The sequence below is a fragment of the Lactuca virosa genome, chromosome 2 (genome assembly GCF_052849685.1).
Source record: "Lactuca virosa cultivar CGN04683 chromosome 2, Lactuca_virosa_CGN04683_v6, whole genome shotgun sequence".
In the NCBI taxonomy this organism is placed as follows: domain Eukaryota; kingdom Viridiplantae; phylum Streptophyta; class Magnoliopsida; order Asterales; family Asteraceae; genus Lactuca; species Lactuca virosa.
In genome coordinates, this window is record NC_136427.1 from 76,728,026 (window position 1) to 76,749,696 (window position 21,671).

General features: G+C 37.0%; 1 long non-coding RNA gene across 3 annotated transcripts; it reads left to right on the forward strand.

The window, feature by feature from the left end:
• The first annotated feature begins 752 nt into the window (after positions 1-752).
• LOC145159191 (uncharacterized) lies at positions 753-9,264 on the forward strand. 3 transcript variants are annotated; one of them, XR_013737547.1, is made up of 7 exons: positions 753-6,427; positions 7,242-7,359; positions 7,432-7,526; positions 7,651-7,920; positions 8,051-8,209; positions 8,622-8,703; positions 8,888-9,264. It is a non-coding gene; the product is annotated as an uncharacterized LOC145159191 (long non-coding RNA). The 3 variants fall into 3 exon arrangements; XR_013737545.1 differs by having other exon boundaries at positions 7,242-7,526; XR_013737546.1 differs by lacking the exon at positions 8,051-8,209 and having other exon boundaries at positions 7,242-7,526.
• The last annotated feature ends 12,407 nt before the right edge of the window (positions 9,265-21,671 follow it).

Below are 21,671 nucleotides of genomic sequence, written 5' to 3' on the forward strand. Positions count from 1 at the left end.
TTTTTTTCTCAATTGAACCATCATCTCTCTCTCTCTCTCTATATATATATATATATATATATATATATATATTATTTTTTCAAATCTATCATAATAATAAATGAAAATCATTTTTGCCAAATGTCATATTCTCATTGCATTTGACACATGTTATTTCCTAATATTATTTGATTTATTGTTTTTCCACTTGTCATTTTGTGGTTTTTTTTCCATTTTATTAAATTTCATATAATATTTAAAAATATAATAATTGTAATAAATGTAATAATAATAAATGTATATCAATTTAATTAATGCAATTTTCTTTTTAATTTCTAAGTTTTTAAATTTAATCCATTTATTTTATTTGTTTATTTATTTAAATTATTTGTTTAAGTTTAAAAAAGAAATAAAAATGTTCAAAATAACAAAATATACATTACATTTTAATAATTCAATATTTTTCTTTCTTTCTTTATAAATTCAAAGTTCTTAAGTTTGTAGATTTTCATATATTTTTTAATAAACACGTGTAATACACGAATGTGTGACAACTAATACACATTAGTGTGACAACTAATACACATTAAAATATAGCTAGATTACTTATTTTTCTTAATTATATTTATTTTTCTTAATTATATGTTAAACTTATTAGAATAATAAAAATTATTAAAAAGCAAATCATGAATAAACCATGAATAGTAAGCTTTCATTTATCTCGTGCGACCTGCATTCCCTTCTTCTCTCCTTAAAATCGTTCTTTTAAAACAAAGACCACCGCCTTTGTTCTTCACAGTTAATCCGAACAGTCTCACCACTGCCGCCGCAGCTCGCCACCACTACCATGCTCTTCCTTCTCTGTTAATTACCGTCACATACCTGCTTCCCCTTCTCCGTTCACCTTATTCGAAGTGTGCCCTACATCCGAACACTCTCACGTCTCAACGTCAGGTAGCTATCTCACATCAAGTAAGCTCTCTCATCTTAATTTTGTATGAAATATTGATTATCGTTTGGGGAAGACTTTGGATACATCCCCCGATGAACTTCCTGCCGTAGTTTTGGGTTTTGATGCTTCCATGAAAACCATGTTCATTGTTGGTTTTCCCAGAAGATAAGTCCGATTTGATCTTATGTTTATTTAATTTGCCTTCTTTGGACTAAAGGAGATGATCAAGACGAGCACTAATTTGAATTCGGTTTCTTTTCTGTGGGATCAAAAATCTCTTCTTTTATTGATTGCCTCTTAAATTATTTGCTTCTCAATAAAGGTTACCCTTTGTTTCTTTCTCCCGGTTCTAACCAACGCCAAAGACATCAAAATCTGTCGATATTTTTGTTATCTAGGATGATTTTGCTGATTTGTTGGCTACCCATATGAAAGGCTCCAATAAATGATCAACAAATAAAATTTTATAAAGTAAATGAAACAGCTATAGAAAGCAACATATCTATTTGTAGGTTTTATTCATCTCTTCGATAAAAGACCCATAGAAATCATGCAACTTCAGTAAGTATTATTTTTTTCCATAGTGGGAGCAGTGAATTAAGAAAATATTGACATGATATAGGGTTTATCATTTCAGTTATAAGAATTGTATATAATCTGTCAACTAAAAGCAACTTAATAACGACTGGTGTTCAATTTCCCTCGGGTCCATTTTCTGGAGGAAAAACCAATGAAGTACTTAAAGCACCATCAGTTGTCATTACAGAGCTTTCATTCTCAAAATGGTGGATGAATTAAGAACTTGACCTAAGTTTCTAAAATAGTAAGAAAAAGAGAGCATCAATGAAAGTATAACAGAAAATTGCAAAGTTTGATTTTACAGTTTATGATATATCTACCTCGCAGCCATTAGTTGGAAGAGTTTTGAACCATTCCTTTTTCTTACTTTCCAGATTTCTATCTGTTACCTACCGTTAAATCAAATTTAGCCATTGCAGATGATTACTATTACACAGTTTGTGATATGTAATTAGGTAATTTTAATTTCATTTTCAGAAAATAAATTTTGACAAAATTTTTTCTTAGCTTCAAATATGTCAAACATAAGGAAGTTAACAAATAAAAGTCAATTAATTAAACTACCAGGGTTGGTTTAAAAGCATCAGTTCTTTTTGGGGTTTTTTTGGCTTGGTATAATAGCAATGTGCTTCCGTTAAATTCGCCAGTTCTGTTTTTTTTTTCTTATAATATTTTTTCTGTAAAAGCATCAGTTTTTCTTTATGGTTTTTTTATCTAATCGTTCACTTCAGGATACCATATTGACGAGTTAGTAATTGTTAGTAAAAGCTTAGGTCAGTTATTTTCTATCCTTAATTGAACGTAAGTCACTGCAGTCTTTGGTAGATAGCAAGACGAAGATTTTGTATGTATCTATCTATACACATCCAGACACAAATGACTAAATTTATGCCAATATCTTTGTGAATTGCAATACATACATCATTATTTATATTTTAATGAATTCAGTAGTATTTAAATTCAGTGAATCTTAGAATATATATCAATCATATATTAAAAATAAATAAATTAAGATTTTGTTCAGCCAACCGCCAATACAACAAAATTATAACATGTGATATTGTTTTGCCATTAGGGCCAGGGGCAGTTTTGGAATTAAATTTGGAGATGATACACTCACTCCAAATTTTAGTTCTGCAGATATACTAGGTCTAATGGCGAGAATTCGGAAAAGTAATCAATTAATTATAGAACTGAAATAGAAATTGAAAAATAAATATTCATCCGCAAATACTTTACTTTCTTGGATTGCTAAATTTAGGTCAATCCAATAGATAGAGTCTAACAAAAGAAAGATTCGTTTTAACATTCTAAAATAGATAAAATATAAGAAAAAGTAGTTATGTTAGTGAATAAGTTATTAAATATATGGGAAAAGGCAATATTTGGTTTTCATGTAAATAACATTAGGTATAGAACTGCAAAAATGTCGTCGTTTTGACAAATTAAAGCTACGTAGTTTTAATAAAAATCTTTAAAACAGTTTTTTTCCCAACAACTACTCTCTAGTATTCTACTTTTACTCACTTTCAAATCTCAGTTGCACCTTCTTACTTTTTCCATTTATGCTATCTCATCTCATCTCCCTCATTTCCATTGTGTTGCTACTTCCTTGAATTGAAAAGTAAACTGCTTCAATTCATACATAAATTTTAAAACATGTCTATCTCATAATCTTTTCAAGTGGGTATTTAAAAAAGGCAATTCCGTATTAAACTAAAACAACCTAAAAGATATATATCCATCAGTTGAGCTATAAACATTTATTGTAAGTTTGAAACCTTGAAATTATCACCACCTTCATTGTGTTTTGATTCCCTCTAATCCATCACTTATTCGTAAGAATAAAAGAAAATTTCATATTCTGTTAACGTTTTCTTTAGAGAGAGAATCTAAGAAATGATTTTTTTCTATTACGTAGTTTTATGTCAAAATAATGATGTTTTAGTATTTCTATGTGTAATCTTATGATAAGATTAATTTAGATGAAGATCAAAAGTAATTGTGACTTGATTAATATGAAACTGAAAATGGATTACAATTTTTACAACTACAAACTATCAAATCAGAGAGGGTAATCAAATGATTTATTTACCTTCTGCCCAAGCTAGATAGCCGATCCCACTAACATAAAGATATTCTCTATGTTGGAGATTTTAGTTTCACCATGTCATTTTATGTAATTGGAACTAACATGTAATCTACGGGGCTTCAAAATTTGTACTCTAATATATGTATGGGTTTGTGCGGAGTGCACACATGTATAAGATTAAATTAGAAGCCGGTTCGACGACAAGTCGGGGGTTCAGGGGCAGCACCCCTGGGTCCAGGGTTTTCAAAGGGGCAGCGCCCCTTTGGCGGAGTTTAGGGGCAGCGCCCCTAGCAGGGTCCAAGGGGCTGAGCCCTTGGTTGGGAACATTGTGGGAAATTCAAATTCTTGAGGTGATTATGGTAAAACTAACGAAATTCGTTAGTTTTGTAAACCCTAAATCCTCATTAAAATCCGGATTTCCCTGACTTGCTTCCAAAGCAACCCATGACGGCCAACCCTAAGAGGCAAACCCTAATCTCGTTTATTATATAAACGTCTCTTCTCTTTGATAAAAAACACACGTTCATCAACTCTTTTTTTCTTCGGACGAACATAGAATCCTTCTAGCAATTTGACTTACGATTTTTGTGCCTAGATTCGTAAGTGTCCTCTTGGATTATCCTAGGATGAATTTTTGCAACCTAGGCATAAAGTAGAAATATCAGTTCGGAAAGTGTTCACACGATCTAAAGGGTATCCAGATCTCCAACATAAACCCTATTTTCATCCAACACTCTACATGGTCCCTATTACATGCCTCTTTTACTAAATATATAGTCTCTCTCTCTCTCTCTCTATCTCTCTCTCTCTCTCTCTCTCATGCAAATACCCTAATACATCTTGACCTTACACCTATCCCATTTTCTTTCTGCACCGATAAAAAAATCCAGGGATTATGCTCAACATTTGGGTTATTGAGTTCTGGTTCATTAGGCTCAGATAGTTATCTATATATACAGACAAGATATTCAAATTCATAATAGATTTGATATGGATTAAATGAAATCCATGACTCACTACATTACTTATTTAAAGACATGTATATCTTCATTCAAGTTATATTTTATCTGAAATGAATTCAAAATGTTTAATTTGAATTCATTTTACGAGTAGCTAACTCTCATCCAACTCATATGTCTATGTGTGAAAAAATAGAAGGAATGATTATCCTTTATGTAGGGTAATGATAAAAGATATTATTTATATCCTATTACAATTTCTTTTTTTAATTTGTAATAAATTATCAACCATACCAATGACCAATAAATTCTCTTGTATGGAATGTGTTGGGTATCCCTGTATTTTTTTACAAGACCAAAATCATTGATTTAGACATGCAATGTGGTATATTTTTTGGAGACGAATGCAACACATTTTTTCTCAAACTGATTTTGAACAAAACTTTTTGGTAACCGAGAAATGTATAGCCTATGTTGACTGCATTTGTGATTATCCCTGTAAACAAGCTTAAACACTGCTATGAAACAACTTATATAGAAATAATTATTTATACAGTCAAACAAAAATAATTTTGTAAAATTAGAACATTCAATATAGTTTAATGTAAAGAAGACATGGAAATGATTTTCTCGGACAAAAATACCCCACACAAACTCCAAATCATCGTTCTTTCCCCTGAAAGACACTTCTAACCCATGATGTTTTGATGCTTTAGGATATATGCGTTCATTTGATCGGGAAACGTGCCTTAGGTTGATTTAATTGTTTTGATTATCTCTATATGCTTCATGAAATTAATTTTGAATTGTTTACTAATTTGATTATATGTGTTATGTCTAGTGGAATGTTACCTACTTGAAGTGTTTTGATTGTGTGATTCTTTAGTTTTTAAGCTTTGTTGATTATGATCATTGTATAATTGATATAGAGTTTCTATAAGTGTTTGGATTATCTATAAGCATCGACGTTAGGGTAAGGGAGATATGTTGTAGACCGATGAAGATTAGAAATCAAGGGATAATGAAATTAAACGAAAGCAGGGAAGAACTAGGGAAGAAGACGAATGAAATGGAATGTAAAAATGATGTAATATGAACACCAAACAATTCCAGGAAATCTCCCTCCCTCACTAGCGAAAAGCTAAGAGCCTAATATTCTTCAACATACTAATCGACATACAAAAATGAAATCCCTCTCCCCCTCTTTATTCTTCTCTCTCTATCTATAACAGATTTTAGCCATTTTTCCTGATTTGCCCCCGGAGCCCTTCTAGAATAATCATGTACATCTTTGTTTGTTTGTGTGGTACTTTAGTAGTTCTGAATTCGTATCATAGACACACACTTTGTGTTTGTTTTCAGTTGGTGATCAGAGACGAGGGTACATGTATCTTAAGGGTGTCCATGGACACCCCTATTTTTGAAATTTTATTTACAATATATGTGGTAAATTTCAAAGGACACCCATGGGGATCCCACATAGGACACCCTTTGTCCCTTTGGATGCATGTAACACAAAGTAAAAAGTAATACACGATTTTAATATATATAACTTTTAAGTTCTTTTAAAGTTTTAGGAGCACAGATTTAGGAGGCAGTTAACAAAACCAAATCGATTCTATAAATATAACAAAAAAAAAGATAAATTCTTCAAACTTAGTATAACTTCTGGCTAAAAGAAATAATAGAATGGTGAAAACTTAAAACTGAAAAACCTAAGAAATTATAATTTTTGGTGTAATCGGAAACTACATTCGTCTTCTTAATCCCTCGCCGCCTCCGCCTGCAACCCACACCTGCCTACCGGAGGACACCTGCACCTGCTTTTGCTTGACCTCTTCAAATCTCCGACTCCGTTACTTTGAGGTAACTATTTTTCTTCTCTTGCGTTTTTCTTTGAACGACTTTTTCTTCTCTAACGAGTTAATTCCAGTTTGGTGTTTTATGGGGTAGAAGAAGAGATAAATGAGTTTGTATGTGAAAGCCTAGAAACTAGCAATTAATAAAAACAACCATCGACTCCATCACCATACTTTGTCAGGAAAACTTTTTTTATCTTGGTACAACAAACAAGTTATCAATTTCTAACATTTTACTTTTCATCTCTTTATAAATATTATATGTTCTGATTAGATATTTAAATTATAATTATATACTTATATGTATAATTTAAAGTAAAATCTAAGAATAATATTAGTTGTATATTTGTTTATTCATATATCTTTATGCTTTTATTTTGTTTATAATATTAAAGTTTTTTCTAAAAAAAATAAAAGAAAAGAAAACATGTTCTTTGTCTCACGATTATAAAACAACACATTAAAAGAATGATTTATAAATGATTTTCTACTGTTATATATTCATGTACAAATATTTTCAAAATATAAGAATTCGTCCTAAATAATTGTAAGATATTTACTACTACTTTTGAAACTATCTTTGATTTTTGGTATTAAAATTAATACTATATTTATCTTGGATAGTGTCTTTGACAGTCCGACCCGATAAAAAAAAAACTTATCCTATTGATTTTGTTTCACATTTAAAATGGACACCTGTGATTTTCAATCCTAGATTGGCCACTGTTGGTGATCCTGTTCATTCATGTGCTTGTTTACAAGTCTTGTATGATTTAGTGGAATATGCATTTACAGTGCATTTTTGTTTTGTGTGTTTGTAGGTGTAAGAATGGTTATGACAAGGAGAATGAGTAGAAAGCGGAATCATGATGATGCATCATCTAGCAGCAGCAGCAGTAGTAAGATGATCAAGACTGATGATGTGGATGCGGGACCATGGTCATATCTCAACAATGATGTGCTTTTATTAGTTATGATGCAACTCGGAGTAATCGATTTTCTTGCATTCAGTGGGGCTTGCAAGACATGGAGATCAGTAGCACTCAGCAACTGGAAAACGTTTATGGCATCCAAATCACCCATGGTGATGCGTATCTCTACTCATGGTAATAATAAAGATAAGGAATGCTGCCTAGAGGATTCTCAAGGACGAAAGTTCAAAACCATACTTCCCCATTCTGTTGGTAGCTCCATTATTGGATTAACTTGTGGTTACTTGATCTTGTTCAGGAAGAAAACGAACGATTTCAGGCTTGTGAATCCTATCACTAGGAAATATGGATTTCTAGAGAGGGTGAGAAGGGATCATGGAATCGTGTCGACTTACGTATCAATATCAAGTATTTACATCTTTTCAAGGGGAAAATATATACTTTATGCTCTAAAGCTGATTCGTTGAATGTAAGACATTTATGTGAACTTACACTCAATCCTAAGCCCAAATTGAAGTTGCTCGAAACCAAGAATTTTCCGGAACAAACCTTCTTTTTCCCAAAGCTTGTAAGTTCGGTTGAAAAGCTTCTAGAACCTGTTTGATTGATATCAAGTTTTTTGGTTTTTTTCTTTCTAAGATCCCACAGACTATTATATGCTTAAAGATTTTACATGCTTGTTTTTCATTGTTCTTAAGGTCATTTCACAGGAACAGTATGGTGGTATGTGAAGTCATTTTGATCCGTTTGATTTAGGATATGCATGAGAACATATGATTCACGGCCTGTTATTGGAATTAAAGTAAAATAGTTCCCATTTGTAGCCTGGGATTTAACACACCGCTAATTTTGATCAGGTGAAACTGTGAATTTTGAAGAACAAATTTTTCTTCTTGTTATTACTAACCATGGAGAATACAACAGAATTTATAGAGTTTACAAGCTAATTTAATGCTAAACTAATTGTCACTATTTACTGAATAATCATATCCCTATAAATCTTTCTAGAATTGTATCTATATACATAAGTAAAATAGAATAGGAAATATTTAAACCAGGAAAGATCCGTATAATCTTTGCATCATTCAAGACTCCCCCTCAAGTTGGATTGAAGATATCCTTCAGACCCAACTTGCTAACACACATGTCAATCGAACCTATTTAAAATTTGTAATACAAATTAATTTTTTATGTTTCCAGCTTGTATAACTTATGATTCATATTAGTTATACACAACTAATTTATTCTGGTTATAAATGTTTACAACAGCTTGGTTTCATGCTGCTTGCCCTTATATGGAAGTTCGACTTTCCACCCTTCATGGCGCTTATCATTGCTATTCTCAATGATGGTTAGAGTTTTTTGTACACCTTTCTTTAATTCTTATTATCTATATAGGCCAAGAAAGAAAAAAAAAACACTTCATGAAGTCTAAATGTTAATTAAAAATACTATGTAAAGTCTAAACTAAAAGTTTTTTTTTTTTTTTTTTTTTTTTTTTTTTTTTTTAAATATTTTTTATATTTGATTTCCAGGTACAATTATGACAATCTCCAAAGATAGAGTAAAACCCTCTCCGTTACCTGACAGCTGGACAGAGATTTTTGCTATCGGAATCATTCTCGGTAGCTACTTATCCAAAGATAGAGTAAAACCCTCTCCGTTACCAGACAACTAGAGTCAGAGATTTTTGCTACCGGAATCATTCTCGGTAGCTACTTAGCTATGATGACAGTCATCTTTTTCTGGGCAGCATACAACATACGAAACCAATTTTTTTCCGGTAACAAATTAATAATCCTGTTCTGCTCAAAATTGTGGATAAGGTCCAAAAAAATTTCATCTATACCATTAGTCCAAACCATGAAAAAACTTTTACACCCTTTAATTTATATTTTTACATTTTTTAATATTTACTTTACTATTTAAATAATTAAGAAATAAGAAATGGGCCAAATCAATAAAAAGTTTTGTGCTTTGGATGGTGTAAGTTAAAAAATTTTAGACTTTTTAAAAATAATCATATCCCTATAAATCTTCTAGAATTGTATCTATATAAACTGGGTCCCCATGGCGAACAATGATCTCCCGGACAAAAATATCGGCCAACTTTTCAGCCGAAGAGCTCTCCCGAATGGCCAAAAAGTGGACATTCTTGGTCAATCGATTCACGATGACCCATATAGCATCAAAACCCATGGCCGTCCTCGACAACTTGGTGATCATGGTAATCTGTTCCCACTTCCACATGGGAACCTCCAGAGGCTGCAGCTTGCCATGCGGCCTCTGATGCTCAACCTTGACCATCCTGCAGGTCAAGCACCTTTCGACATACCATGCGATCTTCTTCATACACGGCCACCAGTAACTTAATCTCAAATCCCGATACATCTTGGTGGCTCCCGGGTGTATTGAAAAAAGAGACTTATGAGCCTCTTCCATCACAATCTGCATGACCTCGCCCGAAACTGGAACCCAAACCCGACCACATCGGGTCAATAACCCTCGACTATCAGTGACAAATCTGTCGATTTTACCCTGGATCCTCTCATGTTTCAAGTTCTCCTTCCGAACTCCCTCTGCCTGTACCTCTATGATCAATCCCAACAATGGAAAATCAATTGATATCCTCATGCACACCTCCCCAACTGATGACCCAACCGACTTGCAGCTCTAAGCATCTGCTACTACATTCACTTTACCCGGATGGTAAAGGATCTCGCAGTCATAATCCTTTACTACGTCCAGCCACCTACGTTGCCTCATGTTCAGGTTCAACCGATCCATAAGATACCTCAAACTCTTGTGATCCGCGTAGACCGTACAATGGACCCCATATAGATAATATCTCCAAATCTTGAGGGCAAATACCACTGCCCCCAACTCCATGTCATGAGTGGGATATCCTGCCTCATGCAGCTTCAGCTGCCGCGGTGCATAAGCAATCATTCATCCTATCTGCTTAAGGACCGCCCCCAATACGGTGATGGATTTATCACAGAATACTACAAAATCCTCAACTCCCTCTGGGTAGGTTAATATTGAGGCCTCACATAACCTCTGTCTAAGAGTCTCGAATGCCGATTACTGCTCAGGGCCACACCAGAAATCCACTCCCTCGTCAGACAAGTGAGGAGTACCGCAATCTTGGAGAAGTCCTGAATAAATCTCCGATAGTACCCTGCTAAACACAGAAAACTCCTAGTTTTTGAGGGAGATTTCGGAACCTCCCACTGCATCACCGCCTCGATCTTGGCCGGATCGACCAAAATCCCATCTTAGTTAACGAGATGCCCCAAGAACTGGACCTCTCGAAGCCAGAACTCACACTTCAGGAACATAGCATAAAGCCGTTCCCTGGTCTTGGAATACACTAGGATATCATCAATGAACAAGATAACAAATCTGTCGAGTATCGGCTTGCATACCCGATTCATCAGATCCATAAATACAGGCGACGTATTGGTGAGCCCAAATGGCATCACCACAAACTCGTAATGCCCATAACGAGTCCGGATCACGGTCTTCTCCACGTCCTCCTCTCTCACTCTCACTTGATGATACCCATACCTCATATCTATCTTGGAGAACCAAGATGCACCCTGCAATTGATCAAAAAGATCATCAATCTACAGAAGGGGATACCAATTCTTCATTGTTAAGTTGTTCAACTCCCAGTAATCAATGCACATCCAGTGTGAACCATCATTCTTCTAGACGAACAATATTAGCGCTCCCCATGGAGAACTGCTTGCGTAGCAGCTCCTGAAGCTGAGACAACAACTCCTGCATCTCAGGCGGTGCCAAGAGGTACGACGCCTTGGCGATCGGGGCCGCACCAGGAAAAAAGTCAATCCTAAACTCAACCTGCCTCACAGGAGGCACACCGGGTAACTCCTCCAGGAAAACACCAGTAAACTCCCTGACCACTGGTACCTTTGAAACTGAAGTCTGCTCCCTAACCTGAGTATCAACTAAGTAAGCCAAATAACTCGCACGCCCATGCTGAATATACTGTTGAGCCCTGGCTACCGAACAAAATCCCGAACCAACCCTGGTGCCCTCACCATAGATAATCAGTTCTCCCCCACTTGGGGTTTGAACTACCACTCGCAGGCCCTCGTAGTCAATCATGGCGCAAAACCTACTCAGTCAGTCCATACCTACTATCACACATACATCCCCCATAGGGATAGGGGTCAGATCAATCGGATAAGGCACCCCTAAGATCTCTGATACACAACCCTGATACATTGCGGTTGTAGAAACCCCATGTTCGTTGGCGATAGAAACCCACAACAGACACTCTAACTTCCCTATAGGCATATCAAACTCCCTATTGGAAGATCGAGATACGAAGGACCGACACGTGCCCGAGTCAAATAATACAAGAGCCGGCAAAGAGTTCACTAAGAACTACCTATTAGGAGTACATACATGAGCATAACATAGAATATAATCAACAAAACAATAAATAGAAACATACCAGTCATGACATCTGGGCCTCCTCTAGCCTCCTCGAAAGTGAGCTGAAAAGCACGACCCTGAGCCATTAGGAGCTCCGCCCTCCCCTGACGCCCATCAGTTATGCTGAAAGGGTGCCGGGGTATGCACCGACTTGGCGGAGAGCAATGGACAGTTGACCTTCATATGGCCAACCTGATTACAATGATAGCAAATCTTGGTACTCAGAACTGGGGTCGGCTCGTGACAATCCCTCTCATAGTGCCCTTCCTTGCCATATTTGTGGCATACACCGGCAGATCGACAAGCCCCCTCATGAACCTTGCCGCACTTCCCACAAGTGCGACCCCTCTGACTCCCAAATCTAGTATCAATAGCTTTGAACCGCTTTGGTGCTGGCTGCGATTGCACCGAAACCTGTCTCTGCTCCCTCGTCTGGAGCTCCGTCTCAATCTCTCGCCACCTGGTGGCCACATGCAACTCCAAAAATGAACCATAAAGTTGTGTGGACACAAACTGCCTAATGTCCATCTTGAGCATGCTCAAGTAATAGGTCTTCTGAGCTTTCTCAGAAGCGGTAAACTCAGGACACAACATGGCCCTCTCCTACCCATATTTGTCTAAGAGGATCATCACAACAACCCTAATAATACATACTAGATTACGCATACAATCTATCATCACTTCCTATAGGAAGGCTAACAATATGCGAATGGTCGGCTTTCCCCATACAAATCATCCATGAAACTTCCACCAACCTTGCAACACTCGTGTATGCTACTCATACATAACATTGGATCCTATAGACAGTCGAATACTCGATTCAATGCCTAATCCCACAACCAGACAAGGAACATGAAATAAGGCTAAATCAACCATTCTCAGGCTATAAAATCTTAGTTTGTACAATTTTTGATGCATACACAAAGCAACTACAGTAATGATGTCAATTTTAAATAAGGAAATCCTAGGCTGTCAGGCATCATATAATCAGGAAATTCTGTCATGCAATTCCTGAAGATCCGTAGCCTATCACTAGCATGTTTTCCTAACATATCACAATATCAAATAACAGTGTGGTAATTTGGGGTTTACTAATTGGCTCCGACTAATCATACACATCACATCCTCTTTGATTATTTCAAAAAATCATTTATAAAATCTTTTTCCTTAGTTTGAGACTGGATTCACACGATACTTCCTCCAATTCACTCAAACCAATGCTTTGATACCAACTCGTAACATCGTAAAAATCCAAATAAATTTAAACTATTAAATTCAACCCAAACGTAAGTGAACAAAATTGCATATAGACCGTAAGTACACATAGACTTGTGTTAACGAAATGACATGAAGGCCGTAAGTACACATAGACCCATGTTAAAGAAATGGTGTGTAGGCCGTAAGTACACATATTATTGGCAGGTAGTAAGTCATTGTTTGTATGGTATTTTGGGGAACTCGGTAAGCCTCGTGCTTACCCAATTATTATAAATGTTTTTAAAGTACTTCGTGAGAAGATAAAGGTTTGACTATACGCATGCATATTCACTACATGTTTCTGCATAATGTATTGATATTATGATATATTTAAATAAATAAAAATGAAAAAAAAACTTAGGTTAAAAATCGGGACATTACATGTAAGTTCGTTTCAAACTTAGCGGGGCGTGCAATCTCAAGAATGTGCCTCTGTTTCCATTCTACCTCCCCTTTTTTCCGTAGTGTATGTGGATAAGTTATGTCTAAAAATATTCCCTTTTTCACATAAAAATCCATCATGGACGATGATATGAATTATCCCCCGTTATCACCTTTTGTACGTTTTATCTCCTTATTGAATTATGTTTCTACTATGTCATGAAAATTAGCTAAATGGATGCTTGCATTGCTTTTATATTTAATTTAATAAACCCAAAACGCTCTACTAAAATGTAACATAATAAAAATTTAAATAAATTTAAACTTTTAAAATCAACCCAAATTCAGAAATTGATTACAAACATAGTTTAAAAACATTTCCAAACATCCGAGTCTCCCAAAATTATAAGTTATAAAAATAGGATGTGTACAGTCACACTTTCGCCTTCCCGCGTTCATCCGAAGTACCTGAAACATAACCCAAAACTGTAACCTAAAGCTTAGTGAGTTTCCCCAAAAGTACCACCACATAACCATAATAATGAACAACATGCATACTAAGCCTTCAACATTACTAGAATGCCTCAGCGGGCCTACAGACTATCTGGACTGCTCATAGAACCTCCAGCATGACTGGACCGCCTCACTGGGCCTGCAACCTATCTGGATCGTTCACCGAGCCTTCGGCCGGTATGCCTCTCAGGCCCGCAGTCTATCTGGAACTCCCTTGGTCTCTTGGTCTTCAGTCTACACTGGTCACCCTCAACCCAACCTATAACGTCCCAAAAATATGACCCAAAAAATTCATTTTCAATATAATGAAATAGTATTCCAAAACATCATCAATACAATCCAAATAAAATAAGTGTATCATCTCAACTAAGAGTATATCATAAAAGTGGAACCATGTGGTGTGTGCAATGTAGTCATCCCGAGCTCTTCCCCTTGGAACCAGAAGTACCTGAAACATAAACTGAAAACCGTAACCACAAAGCTTAGTGAGTTCCCTAAAATACCCCATACCATATATAATAAATCACATATTGGGCCCCCGCCCTCCAGCAAGCCACGCCCGGTATTGAGTCCCACTCGGCCTTGGGCCTCGCCCGACATTGAGCCCCGTTCGGTATACAAATCCGTTATTCTTAGGACCCTCCCCTCATACACATAGGCATATGTCACATAGTCATACTAACACATGAAAAGACCATAATATAATAGTATACGATACAGTTATCAGGCCTCGCCTAGCATTGGGCTCTATCCGATATGCATAGCAGCACATATCACATGCAAGGGTCGTGCAGACTCCTAGCACAGTAACATACATACAAGGGTCGGTGTTGGTGCCTTAGACTCGCTAACCCAGTGAGGAAACTCACCTCAATCAACAGACAAGAGATCCTACACTTGCTGCTCCTGCGAACCGACGGATCCCCGAGCTATCAATACCAAATAACACCCGATTAATACTTGGATCCACCCATAGCTATCATTCCATAATTAGGGCAAAAAGACCATTTTACCCCTGACCTAGTTTGGAACAAGAATTAGGTCCAACCCTATAATACAAAAGGCCTAGATCCGTCTTGTCACACCCCCGAACCAGACGGCGGAAATGTCCGGGGGCTTGTCATGACTTCATTGTTCTAGTATCATCACAGAGTATATAATTGAAACATAACATCATCATCATCACACATGTAATATAACAACATTCATTGTTTACATCGAGTATTGTATTTGAATATTACATGCCAAAATAGTCAGAGTATGATGAAACAAAATATAACAAAATATCCATTAGTTTGTTCCGCTCAACCTGCTTCAACGGTTTCCTGAGAATACAAGTTAATTTAAAAATGTCAGCATAAAAATGTTGGTGAGTTCATAAGCATGTTTGTGAAGATGATTTGTATAACTTTGTAATGACCAGAAAATCCTATATTTTCTGAAAACAGTTTAGTAAGTTTGTGTCCGATCTTGTATTAATGCATGTGTGTTAATGTTTATTAGAACGTATACAGATAATGCAGAAAATGTAAAGAGAATGTAAAGAGAGTGTCCCCAGACAACCCTATGTTGTCTGTAAAAGAGAATGCTGCCATACCAACCCCCGAGGTTGAGTACCAGTGCGAGTATGTTCCTGAGTAATCTAAAGAGAAAAGAGAATGGTCTCCCGTAAATTTCATAACGTTAATTTCTCTAAGAGAGTCGTTATAACCATACTAAGTAATGACAATTTCGCCTGTCTTGGCGTTGTTGGACGCCGACGGAAAATAGAATAAGGTTTTCGTCACCCTAGACTGATTTAGTCTAACTATAGCGAACAACTCAGGTGTGGGGTGTCATCCCCATATAGATCTATATACAAATCCCCCCTCTCCCTCCAAAAGACTCTGGTCATAACTATAGGCTACGATCGTCCACTCCATTGTTGTCAACCGACACGTCTCACTAGATCCTTAACCAAATTTAGACGAAGAAAAACATATAAAACTGATTCCAGGCCCAATGAACCATGTAAGTGAACCACTAAGGCATCACTAAACATGTAAGTAATTTCAAGGCCCAATAGGAATGAGATTATATAACATGGGCCCAAAATATATATTTAAAAGGACAACTAAGGCCCATTTCACATGTATGGTATTTATAGGCCCAAATAGCACGCAAATAGTATCCAAGGTCCGTCGCACATGTTAATCGGTCAATGAGACCCAATAAACATATAAATAGTATTCAGGACCTATCAAACATATTAATGGGTCACTAAGGCCCAATAGGCCGAAAAAAATTTATTTTGGGCCTCATAAATTCGAACTAGGTCAAGAAAGGCCCAAAACTTTTCTTCTTTCTTTTCCTTTCCCCAAAATCTCGGCCCATATATATAAATAAAAAAATGGAAGTAATAAAATAATCTAATTAAGTGACACCTCACCTTTAACTAATAGACTTCCATGCTGTAACACACCAAATAACTAGGAGGTCTCATGCACCCATGCAACATCACCTCAGCCATTTCCCTCTCTCTTCTCTCTTTATTTTAACTCACGGCCATAGGGCCTTCATCCCCACCCTCAATTTGCAACTTCAAACTCAAGAACTCTCTCTTTTTCCTCTCTAGCACAAGAAACTCTCCTCTTCCATCCTTCTAGTTTTCGAAGAACTTCAAGGACACACCAATATATCTTCATCAAAACCCGCCACTTTTGATAAGTTTTTGGTTAGACTCCATACTTTAACTTCAAGTTTACAACTTAAATCTCTTCTTAACCCACATTATTTTATGATCTATGCTCTTAGAACACCTTAGAGCTCGAAAATCATCTCAAGAAAACACCTAGGGTCGAGATCTCCTCATCTCATCCCCAAAAACCGAAAACATCAAAGCAAGGTGAGTTCATACCCCCTTCTTTTTTATTTTCATAATGTTTTGGGGGAGAATACAAGTTGTTTTGTGTAGATCTATGTGTGTATGCATGATTTTGTGTGTTTTCATGATATATGTTGTGATATGTGTTTTACTTTTGGAGTTTTACTTGAACTTGAAGTTTAGCACTTGGATCTTCATAAAAACCTTGAGAAAAGTATGTGTTATCACATATATTACATGTAAACTTGTAGATCTGGGATTTATACACTTAAAATAGCAAAAATAAGTGTTGTGTTCAAACATGGATAACTTAAACTCAAAAATCAGCCTTTGACAGAAACGTTTTGGTCTAATCTTGGACTGTTTTGACCACCTTGATCGAAATATATTTCAAAACTGTTTTACATGCAAAATGTCCAGATCTATACCTTTAAAATGACTACTCTCACATTTTCATACGATTTTTCTATAATTTTTGGCGAATTTTACAACACTGCCTATCATATTTGAAATAATCTCGGACCAGTCTGTGAAGGTGAGCAATTTCACATTGGTTTGAGGCCATTAAAAATTTTTAAAACAATTGTGAACAAAGTAGACAAAATATCCAAACTTCCAGAGTTTACGGATCCAAATTCTGACTTACGATGATTTTTCTACAAATTTTCCAACAACTGGGTCAGAAAAGTCAAAAACCAGGAAAATTGTTTTTAACTTACTAAAAGTGTTTAAACTTGTGTTGGATGCAAGACTTTGCCTTTAAAAGGCCCCAAAATATTGTTTTAATTAATATTGGGCCTTAACTGTAAATTCTTTGCTTAATGGGCCAAGTGTGTGATTTTTACAAAAAGTGGGCTTTTTATACCATTTTATTAAATAATTGAGCTAAAACTAACAATATAATAAAAAACGGGCTAATTAGGTCATTTTCATGTTTATTGGGCCTTAGTGACCCATTAATATGTTTGATAGGTTTATTGGGTCTCATTGACCCATTAACATGCACGACGGACGTTGGATACTATTTGTGTGCTATTTGGGCCTGTAAATACTTACATGTGAAATGGGCCTTAGTTGTCCTTTTACATATATATTTCGGGCCCATGTTATATAATCTCATTCCTATTGGGCCTTGAAATGACTTACATGTTTAGCGATGCCTTAGTGGTTCACTTACATGGTTTATTGGGTCTGGAATGAGTTTTATATGTTTTTCTTCGTGTAAATTCGATTAAGGATCTAGTGAGACGTGTCGGTTGAAACCAATGAGTGTACGATCGTAGCCTGTAGTTATGACCATTGTTTCTGGGAGGGAGAGCGGGGATTTGTGTATAGATCTATATGGGGATGACACCCACACCTGAGCTGTTCGCTACAGTTAGACTAAATGAGTCTAGGGTGACGAAAACCATATTCTATTTTCCGTTGGCGTCCAACAACGACAAGACAGGCAAAATTATCATTACTTAGTATGGTTATAACGAGTCACTTAGAGGAATTAACGTTATGAAATTTACGAGAGACCATTCTCTTTTCTTTTTGGATTAATCAGGAACATACTCGCACTGGTACTCAACCTCGGGGGTTGGTATGGCAGCATTCTCTTTTACAGACAACATAGGGTTGTCTGGGGACATTCTCTTTACATTCTCTTTACATTTTCTGCATTATCTTTATACGTTCTAATAAACATTAACACATATGCATTAATACAAGATCGGACACAAACTTACTAAACTGTTTTCAGAAAATATAGGATTTTCTGGTGATTACAAAGTTATACAAATCATCTTCACAAACATGCTTATAAACTCACCAACATTTTTATGTTGACCTTTTTAAATTAACTTGTATTCTCAGGAAACCTTTGAAGCAGGTTGAGCGGAACAAACTAATGGATATTTTGTTTTATTTTGTTTCATCATACTCTGACTATTTTGGCATGTAATATTCAAATACAATACTCGATGTGAACAATGAATGTTGTTATATTACATGTGTGATGATGATGATGTTATGTTTCAATTATATACTCTGTGTTGATACTACAACAATGATGTCACGCCAAGCTCCCGGACGTTTCCGCCGTCTGGTTCGGGGGTGTGAAAGATTGGTATCAGAGCATTGTTTATAGTGAACTGGCATATCTAATCATACAGGATATGCAACTATAAATACAATGGGACTAAAACACTCTGAAAAAGATGCTACCTAAGCATGCATTAAAACTATAACACTAAAAGTCTCTGGAGGAAATTGAACACCGTGATTAAACCCGGACAGTTATGTAGTCATATTGGGGATAAATATAGCCTAATCAACTATATTTATCCAAAATATGACCAACATGTGTTGGGAGTAATCATGGCGGGAAATGGATCTAGAAACTTACCTCGTATTCAAGAACTCTAAGGAACTCAAACTTAAACAATTAAAATACTATAGGAGTATTTTGGAAACCTATTTACACGTACTCCCTTATACAATTCTCGCCCTCAGTTTCTCGCATAGTCATCATGGAAGAAGTCCAAAAAGGTATCCTTTACTATCAGGCCCTGGTGGCTAATGAGTTAATTAAAGGAGAACCTGTTATGGGTCAGGAGGCGGATCCATGGGCAGGACATGAGGAATACATGGAGACCAACTATGACTTCGGGGATCCTGACATGAATATGGGGGAAGATGGGGACACTAATGAAGTCCCCAGCGAGCCTCGCACTTCAGAGATAATGCAGGACCACCCCACAGCACCGAGGGATCCCATTGATCGGACTCGCTTATTAGAGGAGGAGGTTGCCACTCTTCGGCAACCACTATTAGCAGCAGAAGCCCGAGCCGTGCAGGCAGAGCATGAAAGGGATGAGGTCACTAGGGAGATGAGCGAGATGGCTGACCTTGTGGCGCGATATTTTGGCACCTGACCACCACCACCAGATGCACCCACCCACGATTAGGATCAGTTCCACCCCCACTACTATTCGTTATGATTCTCTTTCGCGTACTAAGATGGTATTTACTAATGAAACAATGGTGAGTTTTCCTTATTTCATGTTATTGCATGAGTTCACTTATATGCACAACCAAACCCCCGAAACCGCTAGATACTCGAGGATCTCGGAGCCAAAATAATCCATGTACTCTATAGGTGGACTTAATATCCGTGCATAATCTACTATTACATACCACCATAAATATATCATAGGGATGTAGGTTGAAGCATTTAGAACCATACAATAAGACGCGAAATTTATAGTGTAAAACCAGAAATGACCATCGTTACTTACGATCTTGCTTATCATCATGCAGCGGAAAATGTCATCCCACATAAATAACAAGCACACCCATGAGACCCCAATCCTACAGATGGACTCTGTTACATTCCAAACGGATGTAACAGCTTCCGTAACCGCTGCTATGACACAACTCAATGCAAACAACACCAACAAAGGCGGAAATAGTGTCGACAACTCCAACCGAAGTAACAACCCCGGAAGCCAACGAGTGACAGCTTATCAAGGCACTCCAAACCCCAAACTTAAGAGTAGGAAGCGAGAGTCTGGGATTAAGGGAAAGGGACAGCCAACTCAAGGATCCTCAAAGAAACAACATGTTGTTGCTGTCCATGCGGCCATGACACCTACTATATCAACACCAGCAAGACCATATGTTGGAAGCCTTCCAAAATGCAATAAGTGCAATTTCCATTATAAAGGAGCCTGCCGGAAGCCGTATTGCAATAGATGCAACAGGAAAGGACACACCGCCCGATACTGCAGATCTCAACCACGACAGAACCAACAACCAAACTACAACAACAACAACAACAGCAACCGCAACAACAATAACAACAACAATAACGTTGGGGTTAGTCACACTTGTTACAGATGTAGAGGGACTAGTCACTTCAGACATAATTGCCCCATAGCCAACAACCAGGGGGGCAGGAGGATCAGGAAGGATCTTGACTTCGGGTCAAGGTGAGACAAACCAAGACCCGACGATTGCTACTGGTACGTTCCCACATAACAACACTCACGCATGCATCTTATTCGATAGTGGAGCTGAGCGAAGCTTCGTTAGTAACAAATTCAAACACTTACTAAAACAACAACCCCAGAAGCTAAGCGAAGCCTTCACGGTGGAGATGGCTAATGGGGAAAACCGAAACAACCAATGATGTTTACGCAGGGTGCACATTTACACTAAACAATCACTCTTTTCAAATAGATTTGATGCCAGTAAATATTAGGAGTTTGATGTGATAATCGGCATGGATTGGTTCAGCTCCCATCATGCTGATATTATGTGCCACGAGAAGGCCGTTCGCCTTCACCTCCCCAATCACGAAACCCTAATTTTCTACGACGATAAGCCGAGCGCTAATCTTCGTCTCATCTCGTGCATGAAGGCACGTAAGTGCCTGCACAAGAAGAACTATGGGTTTCTCGCTCATGTTATAGACAAAGCCAAAGAAGAAATCAACATTTAAGACATCCCAGTGGCATGCGACTTTCCGAATGTATTTCCTGAAGACCTTCCGGGAATACCCCCTAGAAAGACAGGTTGAATTTCGAATCGACCTCATACTGGGAGCCACATCAATTGCCAAATCTCCCAGCAAGTTAGCCCCGCCGAAATGACAGAATCATTGAACCAGCTAAGTGAACCCCTGGATGAAGGACTCATTAGGCCGAGCTTCTCACCATGGGGAGCTCTGGTCATGTCTGTCTAGAAGAAAGATGGATCCTTCAGATTGTGCCTCCACTATAGAGAATTGAATAAACTTACCATCGCGAACCAATATCCACTCCCTCGGATTGACGATCTATTTAACCGAC